The sequence below is a fragment of the Martes martes genome (assembly GCF_963455335.1).
Source record: "Martes martes genome assembly, chromosome: 1".
Lineage (NCBI taxonomy): Eukaryota > Metazoa > Chordata > Mammalia > Carnivora > Mustelidae > Martes > Martes martes.
In genome coordinates this window covers 193,053,009-193,071,974 of record NC_137888.1, presented here as the reverse complement: position 1 = coordinate 193,071,974, position 18,966 = coordinate 193,053,009, and the positions used below count along the sequence as shown (strand labels likewise).

General features: G+C 41.6%; 1 protein-coding gene across 1 annotated transcript in view; it reads right to left on the bottom strand.

Annotated features, from left to right (window-relative positions):
• ERC2 (ELKS/RAB6-interacting/CAST family member 2) overlaps positions 1-18,966 on the bottom strand; it is a gene marked incomplete at both ends in the record, with an annotated part of 911,416 nt that overhangs the window by 180,651 nt on the left and 711,799 nt on the right. The gene's annotated exons all lie outside the window — the stretch shown is intronic.

Sequence of the window (18,966 nt, the reverse complement as noted above, 5' to 3'; positions counted from 1 at the left end):
AAGGTGCTCTGTTTTACATTATCAAGCGATCACACAGATCCAGATAAACTTGCAATCACAAACTGCTGACAATCACATCCTATACTCTAGAGCAAGCAAGAGAAGGAAGCCCTGGACAAAGAAGATGGGACAGGGCCGAGTGGAGACACAAAACTACAGACAAGTAGTGGTCTTGCGAGACAAAGCAGAGGAATCCATTCAAAAACTGCCAAATGCAAAAGTAGCAATGGAGAAGGTTTATAACTCTGATGGCTTCTAGGGAAAGGGCTCTTTGTGGACAATTTAGCTGATGGTGCCCTTTAGGGAAATTGAGCAAAAGGAGCAGAGTTGGTGTGAAAGAGCTGATCATCACACGAGGTGTCATGGCTTACATTCCCAGGACAAACAATTGTATTGTTTTGTTAGGTAAGGCAAGAAACATACCAGCAATGAGTTGACTGAACGAGGTCACAGAACCTAGAAAAATGCCTGAAGACAAGGGGGAAAGGCAGAGAAAAATATCTAGCGCAGAAAGCCAGGCAATGTAGAGAGTACCCAGAAAGGAGGAAATGCAGAGAGTACACATGCGTATTTGGAGAGAAGACTGTCTGGATTCAAGTCCTGCTCTATCTCTTTGCTGGTTACGTGATCTTTTGAGGGGTAACTATTTGTAAGCTTTAATTTCCTGAACTATACAAAGGGAGTAATGGTGCCTCCCTCCTTGGTGTCGCTGTGAGGAACAAGGGATCTGATGGGCTTCAAATGTTACCATAAAAATAAAATACTGTTGTTATTATTAATTTTGCTGTGTTTACAGTAAGAAAACTCTCCTTCTTTACATGTTGTCTCCTCTGCCTGCGGTACTTCCCCCAACCACTATCCCTCACCTCTCCCTTCTGTGTCTGGCTAATTCAGGATTTTTTCTCTAGGAAACTTCTCCTGATGCCACCCCTGATACCAGGACATGCACACCTCCTGCTTATCATCTGTAACCTCAGATCTATCTATCCTGTTGGTAGACTTGAGGCTGCTTCGTTCACCTGCCTCTCCCCAGAATCTAACAGGGCCTAGTACACGTAAATGCACTGTGCATGCTGCTGCAGTGAGGGCACTGAAAGAAAGAAGGGCCAGAATTCTGAGGGATGTTGCCATCCTAGAGGCAACTGCACACCTGTTCTTAGCCAGGGAATGTCACTGAGAGTTGAGGACATCTCATGAGTTGCTACAACCTTCCCACTGGTGGAGTGAGATGACAGTGAGCCATCAGCACTTCAAGAAAGCTGGAAATCAAAGGCTGAAGAGCCTCCAACAGGTTGGAATTTTATTATGTAACATAAATAATACTCTGATAATAATTCTGGACCTAACAGTACATTCTTGTAGTATGTATGTTTCATATACAATCTAAATTATCTTCAAAACTTTCCTGGGAGGAATAATTACTATCCTCCCTTGCAGAAAATGAAGGCAGAGATTTCAGCCCCAGAGTCTCCTTCTTTCCACAGAACATGGAGATTTCTGGGGTCTTCCAATTCTCAATCTCAAGCCTTTTCTCTTTGCCATGCAGTCAGCAGAAAAGGCAAAGAGCTAATCAGGTAGAAACAGCATTCCTATAGATGCTTTGGTTCTGCTAAGTATTAGAAACACTTCATATCCCAATTCAATCTGCCAGAGTTTGTCTCATAATGGACTCCATTTTGTGAAATGTGTACAATATTTGAAAGTCCCCACAGTGGGTATAAAAAATGCATGTATATAGATAAAAACAATAAAAATAGAGAGAAAGATCCACTTAACAATTAAAGAAAAAATCCCAGGCAACCTTTGGCAGCTGATAGCATTTTCATCCTTCTCTTGCCCATTTAAAGCATCAGAAGCCCCAATGGACAAGTTACAGCTTGTGAGAAAGAGCAGGTCATGGGAGCTGTTGCCGATCAAGTACTCAGAGTCCCCTCATTCAGCCTGCCCTTGTGCAAAAGATTCTGAATTCAGTGTTCACACCTAAAACTCCAGTATTGTCAGGAGTCTGTACTTTTGAACTTGTGAACTAATAAATCTGAAATTGTTTCTTCTAATAGAACTCGGAGAGCCTGAAGGGAGCTGTAAGACCCGCTATGGTCAAGAAGGAAGGGGCTCACCCAAGACTGAACGACGAAGCCTAAATGAACAAATAATAACTCTGCTATTGTAAACATCATGATGTCCTTATCCTTTGGGGAAGCTCCTGTGATTTTATGAGATTATTTTCTTACCAGCAACAAGCCTAAAGTTCCCTACCTTTGAACTGTATCCCATAAAAGAATGTACAAGCTAAATAAGATGCTATATGCAGTCCTAAATGTGTCTGCTGAAATGAGGTGTTGGAGAATAGGCATGTCATGGGATAAAGACTGTAAAGGAATGATGTCATCTTTCCAATTTGGTGCTGAAATATAAATAAACCATGTTGTTCATGTGAATACCAGATCTGGGGGAAATGTACACATAGCAATTGTGAGCGGAAGAGGCTTCTTTTGATTAGTCTGGATTGGAAGAGAAGAGTGTGAAACAGAGATGAATAATGAGAGTTTGGCCTGATACTCTAGACCATTTTTATTTATCTTGCTTGTAACATATCCCCTAAACTGTGACCGATGTCTTACAGGCTGGTTGCTAGTTTTCTCTTCTCTAAAGTTTGACCAATCCAGCCTCCTTAATGGTCAAATTGAAAAACGGATCTCTCTTAAATTATTATCTTTTTAAATCATCTGTACCTATTCTCCTCCCCACCCAATGATATTGGTTTCCTAACATACCAAGAATGGTCTGCAAGGATAAGAAGCCATGCATATCACTCCTTGAAGATCGACGGAAGAAAAACTGCAGAAATTTGTAACAAGGATAGCATTTGTACACTGAGCAAGTGACTCCATGTACAATGGTTCATATCCCTGTAGTCGTGTGGTTGACATCTACACAAGGTGCCCACCCCAAAGCCTCAAACAGCAGCTCTTCTGGGCAGTCATAACTGGAGTCCCAGGAAAACTAATATGGAGTTAGAGAGAGGGAGAGCTTTCCACAGCACTACACTTGGGAACTCATGAACTCACTTAGCAATGCGCTGAAGCCCATTTTTATTTCCTTTTCAGTGTCTACCAAACTGCTGACCTGACACGTTTGCCTTTGGTTAACTGTGTTATATTCATTTTACTATATTATGTCATGACTGCTGAGACATCTCTAATCAGATTTCATTTTCCACTTCCTCTTTCTTCCAGGCGCCACCTTATTTCTCTAGGGCAAAAGACTCTGCTAACAGCTCTCTTGCCACACTCTGGCCTCCCACTGAACACAATCTATAGCGGGGGTGACATCAGACCCTTGTTAGTTCCTAACATCCAGCTCCTCAGAGACTCCCACTGCCCTCAGGAAAAGAGCCCTAGCTTCTCCAGGCTTATAGAGCTCTTGCAGGGCATCTCCTTGCTGTCCACCTCTCAAACTCACCTCTGATGCTCCCTGTTCCCATCCCTGGGATGTTCTATTCCCTGTTCCTGTCATGTTCTTCATCCTCTCTCCCTTCACCCGAGTTATACCCATTTCATCGTCAACACCATCACCTCAGAAACACCTTTCCTGAGCCTGCCTCAGAAGGGATTAGGTGCTCTTCCACTGCCTTCCCCAGGACCCTGTGCCCACCTCCAGGCAAGCCCCCTTTCATCACGACACTTATCCCAATGAAAGGTACATAATCACCTGCTTTCTTGGCTTTCTCCTCCACTAGGCTGAAATTCTCTTGAGGGAAGCGCTATGTCTGAATCACCCTTGTACTCACCACCTGCACAGAGTCTGCTGCATACATAAGTAGTAAGTAAATGTGTGTCAAATAAATGAATGGATGTATGAAGGAATGAATAAAATACTTTAGAACAGATGAAAGGGAAAAGTACATCGTTAGCCACTATGATGAGCCAGTTGAGTATATAACTCTTCATGGGACAGTTTAACCCTTCCTACTGTGGATTTGTCTTTGGTTGCTGTTCCTGGGAATGGGAGAGCAGGTTAAATGTATAGTTTTGGAGCTGTTGGAAAAATTGAATTGGTTTTCTTCGAGATATATTCCATTCTTTAGTAGAATGGAACTCGTGAAATATTCCATGTCCCTGGTTCCTTACCTCATTAAGAATAAAAGGTTTGGTGGTGTTATGGGATTCATTTCCTTACTATCCCCTAGACTTTAGAAGAGGAGGGGCCTTTGGAACACTTTTGTTAGCACCAAAAGTCAACCATGGAAAACTGAAACTTTATCCATTAACTAAAAATCCCTGATGAACACCATCTGTGAAAAGGTGCCATATACTCCATCTCTTTGACATTTCTGAAGAGTTTATCCAAGGAGCTCTTGAAACAAAATGAAAATCCTTGATTGACTAGTAATAGACTCAATAGCTTAATGGCAATATGTAGCTATAAAAGTATAATATTAAAACTGCCTTTAAAAATATTTTAGCAAGGTGGCAATAATGAACTATGCTTTGATCAGTCATCTGGATCAAGTTAACAATAAAACCTTCATGAATATGGTTTAAATAAGAAAAAATATAATAAGATTTGTTGCTATGGGATATGGAGATAATACCATACAATAGCAATTACACTTTCTTCTATCAGAGTTTCTTTTCTCCCTCTTTCCTGCCAGGGAAATCTGAAATAGTCCAGAACTCTTCTACTGGTCTTGTTTCTGCCAGATCAGAGCAAGGTCAACAGTTCTTGTCTCAGAGCAAAAGATGGGGAAACCAGACAACAACTGGACAGTGAGAAGGAGAGGGATTTCCTGTATATCCAGCAGGCCCATGTGGCAATGAATCATAATTGAGTGGGGTCTGGGTTCCAATGCTTGGGTCACCCCTGGAGGACAAAATGAAGCAGGAGTATGAAGAAGCTATTAGGGGAGTATGCTGCATTGGAGAACGTTATAGGATTAAGCAAGAATTAATGATGGAAAGGCTTCCACCTTGGACATTGCACAGAAATTCATTCAAAACTTACCAACCTTCTGTAACCCTAAAGACAAGAACAGTGATGTGCCAGGTGTTTGGCTGGTATGCTTTTGTTGACTCTTTGCTTTTGAAATAGCTATTCTTATGAGCCTTCTTTTACAGATGAGAAAACCAAGCCCATGACTGCTCAGTTGGTGAGTGGGGGAACAGGACTGAAACCCAGGTTTCTGACTCCAGAGTCCTATGATAGTGATGTGAAGGGTAAGGTCCTGGGCCAGAGACTGGGGACAAAGCAAAGCTAAACAAGACATGAGGAATTAAAGGACTCACTATGACACAGTATGGGAAGGAAAATAAAAGTGAAGGAATTGTTTACACAAAAGCCCGGAGGCAAGAAAAGTCCTGTCCAGCTGAGGGCAAGGGCATCAAATAAGGCTCCAAGGGTCGGATGCATTGAGCTAAGACTTAAAAGCTGGGGGGCGCCTGGGTGGTTCAGTCAGTTGAGCATCTGCCTTTGGGTCAGGTCATGATTCCAGACTTCTGGGATCCAGCCCTGCATGGGGTTCCCTGCTCGGCAGGAGCCTGCTTATCCCTCTCCTCCTGGCTTGCGCTCTCTCTTGCTATCTCTGTCACTATCTTCTCTCTCTCACTCTCTCAAATAAATAAAATCTTAAAAAAAAAAAAAGTTGGCACAGTTATGGGTATAAAGAAGTGTAGGCTGGAGAGATTCATGGTAAATTCACCTTGAGAGGAAAAACAGATCAGTGGAGGAATTGGAATCCAAGCTGTGAGGGAGGTGTATGTCTGTGTGTGTGCGCATGTATGTATGTGTGTTGCTTTCTTCATTCCTGTATTGGAAGTGAGGAGAGCAGGAAACATATTTGAGATGATACTTCATTATTTCTTAAAAGCCCTTATCAACCTGGGTCATTTTGGAAGGAATTTAAGACAGAGCCATAGTCATATGCTCATACATGTCAATCTACTACATCTCTGGGAAGATGGGAAACTACAACAGTCTACATAATCTATTGCTACGACATCAATCCCTTGAAAACTGGTCTGATAGCCTTCAACTCATTCAGCTGATTGGTCCTTCCAGCCAACCCCCTGGCTCCCAACTTTGTTGAAGGCCTCCCCTCAGTCTTTATTTATAAATGGAAAGGTAGTAGGTCACTATGGAGACTTTAGAAGCTATTTTTGTTATCTAGTCATTAAATACCCTGATGTTATTTTATTTTTAATTATTATAGGGAATGTCAGTTCCCGTCCCATATCCTTTTGTTCTATCCTAGAAGTCAGGTGCAGCTTGAATGGATAGTCCTGGATGTGCTGCTGTCTTCCCACCTCAAATCCATGGACCTCTCTGCCTAAGGTCTTCCTCTGGCCACAGGTGTAGGTCTGGCCAGGGAACAGGGCACTCACATCCTCAGAATAATGCTCAATCTATGAGGGAGGAGGGAGGTGATGGATAAATAACTAGTGTCCCCGTCCTTTGGTGGGGCCACCCTATGGTGTTTCAGTATCTCTCAGTAGGTCCTTAGCAGAGAGCAGCCCTGGCTGATAATAGCAGGAAAGCACACATTAATGCACTTTTTTTTGGCATTTTCACTTCCTGTCTCACTTCTCAATTTTTTCACCATGCTTCTTGGGATCACCTCCCAAAGAAACTATCTGCACCAAATCTTTGTCTCTGGGTCTGTTTTTGTGAGAATCTCAGCGAATGATTAATAAGCCTCTATCTGTCCAACTTTTGCACAGGACTAACATTCTGGTGACTACCAGGCCTTTCCATGGATAGCTCTTGAGATTTCTCATTACCTGGGGAGACAGAGCTCTTGTCTTTCTTAGGGGAGTAACATAGGCCTGACACTAATTCTGTTTCTGCCAAATATTCAGTCTGAGACTCAGGCTGACTTACTTTTCCAAAAGTCTCAATTCCTGAATCTATAAAATGGACAAGAGAGGGAAGGGTGTGTTTAGCACGAACAAAACTCCACATGGATTGATGCTGGTCTACTGTTCTTATTGTACATTTATGTCTTATTGTACATTTTGCAGTTTCTCTTTCCTTTTTCACTTCTAAAATCAAGGGAGAGAAGTTATTCTGATAAACTCCTTACTGCTGCCACCTTAGGAACCTGAGGAATTCCTGGATGGGAAAGCATGCTCGCCTCTGTTCTACTCTCAGCCAGTGCAGCCCTTGGAGGGGAAAATTACCTCCAGAGAAAGAATTCTCTGTGCTCTCCTGGTAATGGGGAGGTTAGGATCCTTCACAATGGCAGAAATAAGGCCAGTGTTGTGAGAGGGAGCCACCTGTAAATAGCCATGACAACACCCGATGCTTACCTGTGTGGCCTGCTGTGTGCCAAGCTCAGCACTTGGCTCTTGTCACCTAATTTAGTCAGTTACACCAACAGTGAGGCAGGCAGGAGGTGGAGGGCATATTCAAAATAGCTACTATGACAGGGGCACAAATCTGTAGGAATCAAGACTGACTCAAATGCAAATGACCTGGGTATCAGTCCTGGTAGAGGATTTTACTATCCCCACTTTACAGATGAAGAAACTGATGTTTATTTATTTTTTTTTAAGATTTATTTATTTATTTCTAGAGAGCGAGAGTGAGCGTATGGGGGTGGGGAAGGAGAGAGAGAGAGAATCTCAAGCAGACTCCTTGCTGAGCACAAAGCCCCTTGTGGACTCTGACTCTCTGGACGTTGACCCCAGACCTGAGAAGAGAAGCAGTTCACTTTTGATTTTAAAGTTCTCTGAAAAGAATGAAACTCAGGACATACTATAAAATCTTGATCGAGCTTCAAAGCAGTCCATGTTGCTGACTAACCCTAATATAAATTCAAAGTCATAGGCTAACATATTAGCAACTGCAGACAACCAAGGAATTTCTAACATCCTGAGCACCGTTGGAGGTGGTGGGGTCTGGGGGAAGGGGAGGGCCCTAGAAGTTTTCAGCCCCAAGTTACTTAGTTAAGCACAGGTCTGTTTAATTAAGTAGTGGGCAGCACATGCTATACTTAGCTTTTAAACACTTGTAAAGTCCTCTTCATTCATTTATCTTACTTGTCACTGACAAGCTCTTCAAGGACTGTAACAATATGCAGAGCATGAAGAGCCTGGGTAAACAATGCATATTTTATGTGGAGTCTAAACTGCTTCAACTCAGAGAGTCAATAGAGGGTCTCTGGGAAAAAAAAAAAAAAAAAAAAAAAAAACCACACCCAGACTGTTCTGCTAACTAAAGATGCATTCTGGGCATAGGGTTTAGAAAGTGAGCCTCAAAATCAAATGCTAATTTTTTAACTAAAAAGAAAAAAGTCGGGGGCAGAAAGGAAGGAAAGAAGGGAGGGAGGGAAGGAGGAAGGAGGGAAGGAAAGGGGGAGTGAGAAGAGGGAGAGAGATAAGACAGAGGAAGAAGGCAAAGAAATGAGGAAGAAGGGAACAGAGGAGGTTCTTTGCAGGCACTGGGGTTCAGACTCTAAAACTGTGCTGACAAGGGTGGTCAAGGTCTTCAATTCAATTCATACCGGCAACCAATATTTATTATCATTGGCCTAGGCAGAACTGGCATCCCCACATCTTCTCCTCAACTAACAAGTTAAAAAACAAAAAAAAAAAAGAAAGAAGGGAAAAAAAAAAAAAACAAAAAAACAACCAACCCAGGGTCTGGCCTAACAGAATTGGCTGATAGACTGGAAACTGACAGTGAGAGACTCTTCTAAGGAGAACCTGAAGGGCTTGAGTAACCTGGCAGTGCCTCAGGAAGGGCCCAAGAGTCTTCCGTGCTAAGGGCTAGGAAGACAGGTATGCACATACCTGGATATGCATGAAGATTCACAGGGAGTAAATGGGCTTTTCTTTTTTTGTCACTAGTTTTTTGTTTGTTTATTTTATTAAATACAATGTATTATTTGCTTCAGGGATACAGGTCTGTGAATCATCAGTCTTACACTTACTCACATACTTACATACATCCTTATATACTTACTCACCATAGCACATACCCTCCCCAGTGTCCATCACTCAGCCACCCTATCCCTCCCCTCCACCCTCCAGCAACACTCAGTTTGCTTCCTGAGATGAAGAGTCTCTTATGTTTTGTCTCCTTCCCCGGTCCCATCTTGTTTATGGATTTACTTTACAATGTATTTCAATAAATTATAACAAGCACATTAAATGCAGAAATCATACACATTATATCATAAGACGTGGAAAACATTGTGGAGGTGGTTCTCAAAATGACTGAAACTTGAGACACCCCCATCAGAAAGAAAGAGCAAAGCAGCTGAGAATGGACTGAGTTGCAGTCAGCGGAGTCTGGGGATGTGGAGTAGCCCAGGGAGAATGACTGCATCCCCACGAACTGTCAGAGGACAGCAGGACATTCTCCTCCGGGGGCTTTTGACCTTGACGCAGAAATGGGACCAAATGAGATCTGGGCCTGCTCCCAGTTCTGAAGCTTAGCAGAGGGGCATAAACCCAAGACCTCCTCTGCACCTCACTCCCTTCGAAACAAAACAAATGACAACAAAAGGGGGAGAAAGGGAGGGTGTGAACAACGCAGAACATGTGGCGGGGCTGCTCGCCTGGCCACGCTGCACACAGGGAGAGACCCGAGAGGGGCGGTGAGACTAGAGTAGAGGTTTGGCAGGGCGCGGGCGGCCTGGCAGCCGCGGAGCAGGAGGAAGACAGGGAGAGCCAGCTCAGGTCCTGGACTGAGAACAAACCCCTCTCCCCAGCTGCTCTCACACTTGGGTAAAACAACTGAAGAAAATGTAAACACGCTCATTAGTAGTTTTCCAATCAGTTGGAAAACAAATGAGAGGAGAGAAATGGCAGTGGAGTGTCCCAAATACCAAATCTATGAAACATTCCCTCTGGCGTTTATCTTCTCACTGGGTTGCTCGCTGTTTGGATTTCAGTGCCCTTACTAGCTTTATATGGGATACGCTGAACTTACCCTAGCTAGGACCAATTTACTTCTACGTGGAAAAAAGAGTCTGAGTCACATATTCCACTCCGGGTAGGTCTCCGTGGACACCCCCCACTCAGGGACACGAGACACGATAGGCATATCATTCGTGGGTCCTGTCACACGCTCCTTGAGCTGATATTCCCTCAGCACGCAAAAATGAAAACTCATCCACAACCATCACTTCTTCTCCTGTGAAAAATTACCCCCAAAGAAGAGAGAAAGTGGAACTCCTGGGTCTGTGGATCTGACAGAAATCCAATTTCCAGAAAGGATGGAATTACGTTCTGATTTCATCTGGAGATGCCTGGTGTGCTGAATCATGTTTCCTCCACCCCTAGCCCCCAACATGTTAGCTGAGATTCATCAAAGAAATGCATTTTGAAAATCACTTTCTCTTAGTCACCTGTTTAGGGTAGAATCCGAAAAGCCTGATTTTCTATCATCCTGAAGTTGAAAAAGCATAAGGAGAAAATATCCAAATGTACTTAAACTTGATTCTTAAACAGAAGAAGATATTAGAGTATGTAACTAATGCTTATTTAGAGTACTAGGAGAAGGTGGGTAACTGGAAAGTTGAGGTGATCTTCTCTATGACTCTTTTTTTAATTGTATTTTTAAAAATTTATTAAATTTTTTATATTTTTATAAACATATAATGTATTTTTATCTCCAGGGGTACAGGTCTGTGAATCGCCAGGTTTATACACTTCACAGCACTCACCATAGCACATACCCTCCCCAATGTCCAAAACCCCAGCCCCCTCTCCCGACCCCCCTCCCCCCAGCAACCCTCAGTTTGTTTTGTGAGATTAAGAGTCACTTATGGTTTGTCTCCCTCCCGATCCCATCTTGTTTCATTTATTCTTTTCCTACCCCCAAACCCCCCATGTTGCATCTCTACTTCCTCATATCAGGGAGATCATATGATAGTTGTCTTTCTCTGATTGACTTATTTCGCTAAGAATTTCAGGAGCTATCTCAAATCCCCCTCCTACAAATGAGAACTTACCAGAATAATTCAGATTCATTTAGTGTTAGTGCTAGGTCACACCTTAAATCAATGAATCCAAGTTTACTCTTTTACTGAAGGAGAGACTGAGGCTCCAAAAGGTTGAAGTAAATCATAAACCCAAGAGAAAGCCCTAGAATACTCAACTGCAGGTCCCAGGCCCCAGGCCCTTCCTTTGCCCCTGGCTGCCTTCCCATTTGATTTGCATGTGTAGACAAGTCCACCATGCCCATGACCAGTAACACCACAGGACCCCCTTATGTCTTTCGTTTTGCATTCCAAAGTACTATGGTATTAATTTCCATTCTTGCAGTCTGAATAGCATCAAACACCTAATCATTCTGGTCTCAATGTCTACAGATAGGTTAAGGAATTTTCCATTTTCTTTCAGATATGAGTCTTAGTTCCCTAGCAGAACTACTGATTTAGCTTTATAATTTCTTCTTTTTTATAGCATCTATTAGTTTTTATTATATAAAGCATATATACTAACTATGAAAAATTAAATAGTACAAAAGACTTTATGAAGAGAAAAGTAATATTCCCTCTCTGCCTACCCCAATATCCATTCCCACTGTTAAGGTTTTTTTGCCAGTTTTATCAGACAATTTTTATGCATAACGCAAGCCCAGACACTTGCACATACCCTTTAAAAATAAAATGCCCAGTATCTCTTGGCTATCCTTCCATATCAAGATCATGTAGAGTGACCTCATTTCTAATGGTTACATATTATTTCGTTCCATGCATGTACTTTTATTTATTAGTCTTTTCGGTGTACTAAAATGGTGGGCAGAACTCTATTTATTTTATTCAAGATGTAATTCCAGCACCTAAAATATCGTCTGGCATACAATGACACATAGTAAATGTTTGTTGAATGAGTAAATGAATGAATAAGTGAATGAATGAATGAGAATGATTGAATGAATGAGGTTCATTTGCATAATCTCCAGTTTTTCATTATTTCAACAATGTTTTAAAGAATACTTTTCTAGGGGCACCTGGGTGGTGTAGTTGGTTGAGTAACCAAATCTGGTTTTGGCTCAGGTTGAGATCTCAGGGTCCTGAGATAGAGCCCTGGTCAGGCTCCATGCTGAGCATGGACTCTGCTTGAGTTTCTCTCTCCCCCTTCCTCTGCCCCTCCCAATCGTGCTCAATCTCTCTCTTAAGTAAATCAATAAATCTTAAAAAACAAAACAAAACAAAAAACTTTTCCAAAGGGACAGTTTTACCTGTCCTCATGTGCTTGTTCTCAACAAGGACAGATGCTGAAACAGGTTATGAAAGCTGTTTTTTTTTTTTTTTAAATTTATTTGACAGACAGATCACAAGTAGGCAGAGAGGTAGGCAGAGAGAGAGGGGAGGAAGCAGGCTCCCTGCTGAGCAGAGAGCCCGATGCGGGGCTCGATCCCAGGACCCTGGGATCATGACCTGAGCCGAAGGCAGAGGCTTTAACCCACTGAGCCACCCAGGCGCCCCTGAAAGCTATTTTTATGATGTGCTAGGAAAAGAGATTCAGAAGAGATTCCCTAGAATAGGGAATACACATTTGAAACTTTGAAAGTTATCACCAGTCCCACATCAGGCTCCTTGCCCAGCAGGGAGTCTGCTTCTCCCTCTCCCTCTGCCACTCCTGCTCCCCCTGCTTGTGCTCTCTCTCTGACAAATAAATAAATAAACTCTTAAAAAAAAAGTAATCACCAAATTTCCCTTCAGAAACATTGGCCAAGTTTCAGTCTGTGCCAATACTGAGTCTCTTCAAACTCTAATCTTCAAAAATCTGACACATGAAAATTTCATATTTCAAATTTCATATTTCCTTAATTATAATTTGAGGCTGAGATTCTTTTCATACATTTATTGGCTGTTTCTATTTCACTATTTGTGAGTCTCCTTTTATGCCCTTTTGCCCACTTTTGTAGAAGGGTAGGGAGGAGACTTTCTTCTTATTCATTGTGAGAATAATTACATATACATATACATATGTATATGTATATATGTATATATGTATATGTATATAAGGAGCTCTCACTATTTATATGTACATACAAATAGTTCTTCAGAAAGACAAGAACCCAAGTGAAAGTGGGAAGAAAGCAAGTAGGAGCAGGCTATGTGAAGAAAGGGAAATGTGCACAGACAGGCTGGATTTGAGGATGCTGGGGAACCTCTGATTATTGGAACACATCAGCATCTGGAATGTTCACTTGAGCAGGAGAGAAAAGGGGGAAGTAAGTATTAGGCAGTTGTGTGCTGGGGTGCAAACAAAGCTGGCCCCTGTCCCTCTGTGCCCCAGCCCCAGCAGGCAGGCGGTGCTTATAGTGGAACATTAGCAGGAGTCCCAGTGTGCTTCACGTCTCTCCAATAAGCTTGTGGGCTTCCTCAAAGTCTGGGCCATGCACAGGAGAGTACAGGGCATGTAAATGCCACTCATCATGCATGTGTTGGTGGCAAGAATCTAATACAACCTTCTTCCCCAAACAGAAATTCCCTGTGTAGCAGTCCTGGTGGATGCATTACCTAGCCATGGGAAACACAATACCTTTTGAGAGAATATATTAAATGGCTTAAAGGGGATGTCCTCCCTCCCCCGTGCCTGACATATTCTGAGCTTTTTGGTGGCAGATTCAGTCCACTTGTCCTAATTCTACTTTTTGGGAGGGGGCCCAGGTCTTTAGACATTTCAATACCGTTATGCCTGTTATCTTTAGCCTAATCATGCTTTGCTCTCTCTACTGGCCATTCTCTACTTCTCCTTGTCTCCTCTGTGCATCCCATTACACAAGGGGTCATTATAGTGTGTCAGGGCTCCTCTTAGAGAATAAGTCCCTGAACAGAGTTTGAATAATCCAAGTCTTCACATGTGTCCTTACCTTGCGTTAAACACTATTTTAAAATAATTAATATACTCCCATGTTGCATTGATCTCTGAACATCTGCTCTGCAACGATGACTCATATTCAGATTTGCAATTGATTAAACTTGTATCCTGGTGGCCAGTTTCCTTGCCGTTTCACACACACACACACACACACACACACACACACACACGTGGCATGTGCACACCAGAATTTTAATTCTAAGTTTAAATTTCATTCTTTTCCTTACTGAATATTTGCTTTGACTTATCCTAACTGAATTTGTGTCTATCGTTTCATCCTGCTGATTTCTCAATTCCAACTATGTCTTCCATTGTTTCAAGTAACCTTCTCAGCTTTGAGCCGTCACATTTTCAAAAAGTATGTTTTCAAAGACTGTATAATTACATCCAGGTACATGCCAGAAGGACAGAGCCCAACACTTCTGGCAACCTCTCTTTGGAGGTGACAGGATTCCCGAACCAATCTGCCTAGGGTAGAGTTGTTCAAACAACTATAAATCCATCCAACTGGACCACCATTTAGTCCTTAGTTTGATGGTAAAAACAAAACAAAACAAAACAAAACAAAACAAAACAAAACAAAAACCGATACAAATACCTTTCTGGAATCCTGGCGTGCTGTGTCTACAGCATTCCCTCAACCAGCCTTTATCAAAAAACAAAATGAGTTTAACATTACTTAATCTTAGTAAACAAATAAAGAATCTTAGTGATTGCTGATTTTATTCCAGGTTTCATAACCATTGACGGAATAACTTGTTCTAGAAATCTGGGTGTGGATGGATATCAAAGTTACAGTACCTTATAAACACATTTACCTTTTGGGAATTTAGAAGTAAAATTCTGGAGGTAGGTAAAATTCAGAAAATCTTAAGAAAAAGGGAAATTAGTTTCCCTGTTCTTGAGGTGCCTTTTATCCACTGTTGGCAGGACTGTAAATTAGAATAAGCTTTCTCAAGGGCATTTTGGTGCTATGTATTAAAATTCAAAATATGCACGCCTTGGGGTAAAACAGTTTCCTCCTGAAAAGAAAGTCAGACAGGTACACAGGGATGATGAAAGGATATTCACTGGGATATTGATATTGATCACAGTAGCAATTAATGAGAAGGAAACAAAATATTCATCTGTCAGAATTTTGTTAAATTATTGAGAAACCATTCACAAGTAACATATATTTATATTCCTCAGAAGGAAAGAGTATCACAACATAGAGCTGAATGGAAGGAGGAGCAGATGATAAAACAGCATGTTCATATAAAATAATATATAAATACCTATACTTAAGCATATTTGAAGGTTTACATATGTTTGTGTGTACAGTACATACATACTTGCATCTGTAAGAAAGGCCCAGAAAGATGAGTACAAAATATTGATGATTATTGCCAAATGCTTGGATTTCAGGGGGTTTACTTGTTCCTTTATTCCTTTCTAAATTACCTGAATATTCAGTAAATTATAGGAAATAAGAAATGAAACAATAAAAAATATTTCTCTGTTCCACATGTCAAAATGCTGAGATACAAATTATTCCTCAAATTAGAAGGAAATCGGGGTTGAAGTTCAGGGGAAGAGACTCCTGAGACTGGCGCTATGGCCCCTGGTCTCCTGCCGTCTTCTGTTTCTGTGAACTTCATAGTCCAGGGTTTAACGGAGTTCTGTCTGCCTTGTTGGCCACAGCTCTCCTCCTTTCAGATTCCTTTCCTAGAATCCTTTCAGATTCTAGCAAAATAACATAGCAACTTCCTCCAGAAGAGGTATTTAACAAACCTGGCCCCTTTTAAATCCTGAAGAATGTGTGTACTTCACAACTGCTACGAGAGGCATGGCTGTGGCTATGCAACACAGCTGGATGGAAGAGGAATGGTTCCCAAGTCCCCATCAGGCTCTGAACCAGTGCACCACTGCCAAACCCAAGTCCTCCCTCAAGAGCCCCAGAGCCCTCAGCTGGATCAAGTCACTGTCCATCTGAGTTGTGCATCATGGGCCAAAGATGGGGTGTATCTCTTTGCTGGGCCCTTTCAAGTTGGGAGAGTTAATAGTACAGCTCCAACTTCAGGAAATTTCTTGTAATAATACGGCATTGCAGTAATGTATAGGGTAAAGTCATGCAAAAAATATTTGTCTCATTCCCACACTCTGTAACTTGGTAATTATATAGGAGCTTGGACATTAAGGACCCAGACATAAAGGAGTGGGTTAAAAAGCATAATTATGGCTCAGAAACAGCATGAGCCTGGGGACATTTCAGGCCAGGTTCTACTCAACAAAACAAAACAAAACAAAACAAAATAAAACAAAACAGCACCCCAAATCAAATAGTGGGCTCTCTCTCTCTCTTTCTCTCTCTTTCCTATTTTGGGAAATAACCCATTAACAAAATAACGTACCTATAATGATTATTTAGAAACAGACATGAGATGGAAATTGGCAGCAAAATAAAGTCTTCTTTATTTATATAAGTCTTCTGGGATTTTAAGGTTAATGGCCCAAGGATCTCTCAGGTCCTGAAGCTTTATAGGACATAATTTGAAATTTGTGCTACAGAGGAAAGACTTCAAATTTCCATGTTTCATAGACTGTGTAATTGAAAGAAGCTGTTATGTTATACTTTGTATGGTATTGGGGGGGAGCATTAATAAAAGACCCAAGTTATTACTGGCTAACTATTCTTAAGTATGCAGAGAAAAGTATATGTCCAGGGAGGCAACCAAGCTATACCAAACCCAAGGTAAGAGCTCATAGGTAGAAATGACCCAGGAACCTAATCTCAAAAGCCACTCTATCATTAATCAAAAATACTGGTTCCAAACTTATTTCATGTGACAGTTCTCATATCATAATCTCCCTTAAGAATACACAATAGCTCCCCATTGTCTTTTGTATCTGATAGAAACAATTCATTTGCTGGGCAAGGCCCACCTTTCCCTTTCTTCCTGAGCAATCCCCCTCCTCCCACTGTATCCCCAGAAATCTTCCCAAAGATGGTCTCTAATGCCGTGTACACACAGGTTCATCTCTACCCAGGTACTTTCTTTGCCAGAAATGACCCCTTCCTTCAAAACCAGGTCCTATAGCCTCAATCATAGCTAAGGCTCAAATGTACCCCATTACTGAAAGTGTCCTGGAGAGTAAAGAGAAGTAAAAGTGGGGTCAGAAGGCCTTAGTCAAATGGTCAAAGTTAAGTCACTTAACAGCTGTTTAACTACCAGCAAGTTATCCAACCTCTCTTATTTTGTGCAAAAGGCATCAGGAGACTGCTGGATATCAAAGGAGTTTCCCTGAGCTCAGTCTGTGGCTTCTGATACCTTTTCATAGCCCTGCAGTATCTGAAACAGGGCTCTGATCCTCTTTCTGCTCAATCGAGAGTTGAGCAACTCTCTCTAACCCATTACCATCGCGTGCCCTGTGCTGACTGGCTATCTCTAACTCTCATGCTCATTCCTGCTACATGGTCCCCTCCCAGTGCCCAGGTACACTTCTTCTGGTCACAATTACAGCTAAAAACCATCCTAAATCTTGTCATTTATTTTATGTTTACAGTGCTTGAATTTGCAAGGTGATCTATATAAAAAGAGCAAGCATTTGGGTATCATAGGAGTCCCACCTCTGGTGGGTTGCTGATCTCCTTCATTAGATCAATACCTTCTAAATGCGGATCTGTGAATCAGATCCATCAGCTTTTTTTTTTAATTTTTTTATAAACATATAATGTATTTTTATCCCCAGGGGTACAGGTCTGTGAATCACCAGGTTTACACACTTCACAGCACTCACCATAGCACATACCCTCCCCAATGTCCAAAACCCCAGCCCCCTCTCCCGACCCCCCTCCCCCCAGCAACCCTCAGTTTGTTTTGTGAGATTAAGAGTCACTTATGGTTTGTCTCCCTCCCGATCCCATCTTGTTTCATTTATTCTTCAGCTTTTAGTGATCCTTCCCTGAGATCCTGAAGGTGTGGTTTGGAAGGCTGGTCCTAGAGTTAGTATTTGGTGAAAGTGGACAAGAAGCCTACTGCATGTCAAAACAGCCAGGTTTAGGAACTGCCATAACCATTTTTAACATTAACACACACACAAATTGTTTTTGAGAATTTTGCCGTGCAATAGCCAGAAACATTACAGAGAATTGGAAGTTAAAATAATAATCTGTATCATCTTTATAATTTTTCCTTTTATTTTCCACTGTAATTTATGATCTTTATCTATGAGTCACAACATTGAGCCCTTCGGGAGCTCCAAGCTGGGAATCGCTGTATACTTGGAAAAATCCAATACTTCTTACTATCTCCTCTCAATATGCTACTGCATATTGAGAAAGGATTCCTCTTCTTCCTTTTCAAGTTTTCTCACTTCCTAAGGGATGTTTCCCTGAGGTCCTGGGAAGCCTACATGCCCTTAAAGATCTTGGTATCATTCAGTATGAAAGCCAGCATAAGCATATATCAATTCTGTCCCTTAATAAGTGTGTGGTTTTTATTTGGTTTGTTCCAGAAGCTCTTTCTTTGATTTGCATTTCAGCAGTGTACGAGATCTGAGAAACATCCTAACCTCCTGGCAAAGTATCAGGAGAATACTGCTTGAACTAGAGAATGAGGCCTCTGCTTTTCCAGAACTTTTCTTTGCATTGTCTGAGTTTGAGAATAAAATATATATTTGAAAAACAAACAAATAAAGGAATCAACAAATAAACAGTAGAGGTTAGACCCAAGACCTTATCCCAGATGGCTGAAGGTAAGGAGAATAATTGCCTACAAATCAATCAACAGATTGAGCAGAGGGGGGGAAAGATGCTGTGCTGTTTCCTTGATCCCTATCTGGATTCCCAGAGTTCCATGGAACATTCCAAAAGTAATTTGGCTTTTATGCACAGTGCACAGGGACTAATGTTTTTCAACAGAATGTCATAAGGAGATGGGATAATTTTGGGTCTTGCTCTCAGCAAAAACTGAAAATTGGGTGTGGTTAAGAGGACAGAATCAGGCTTTTTTTAATGGGACCACTCTTTTGAAAAATCACTCCAGAGATGAAAAATCACCTGCCCTCGCCCCACTGAGAATTCATGCTGGATTTGCCCAAGAGAATTCCCACTCATAAAAATCTACAAAACAGATCTATTAAT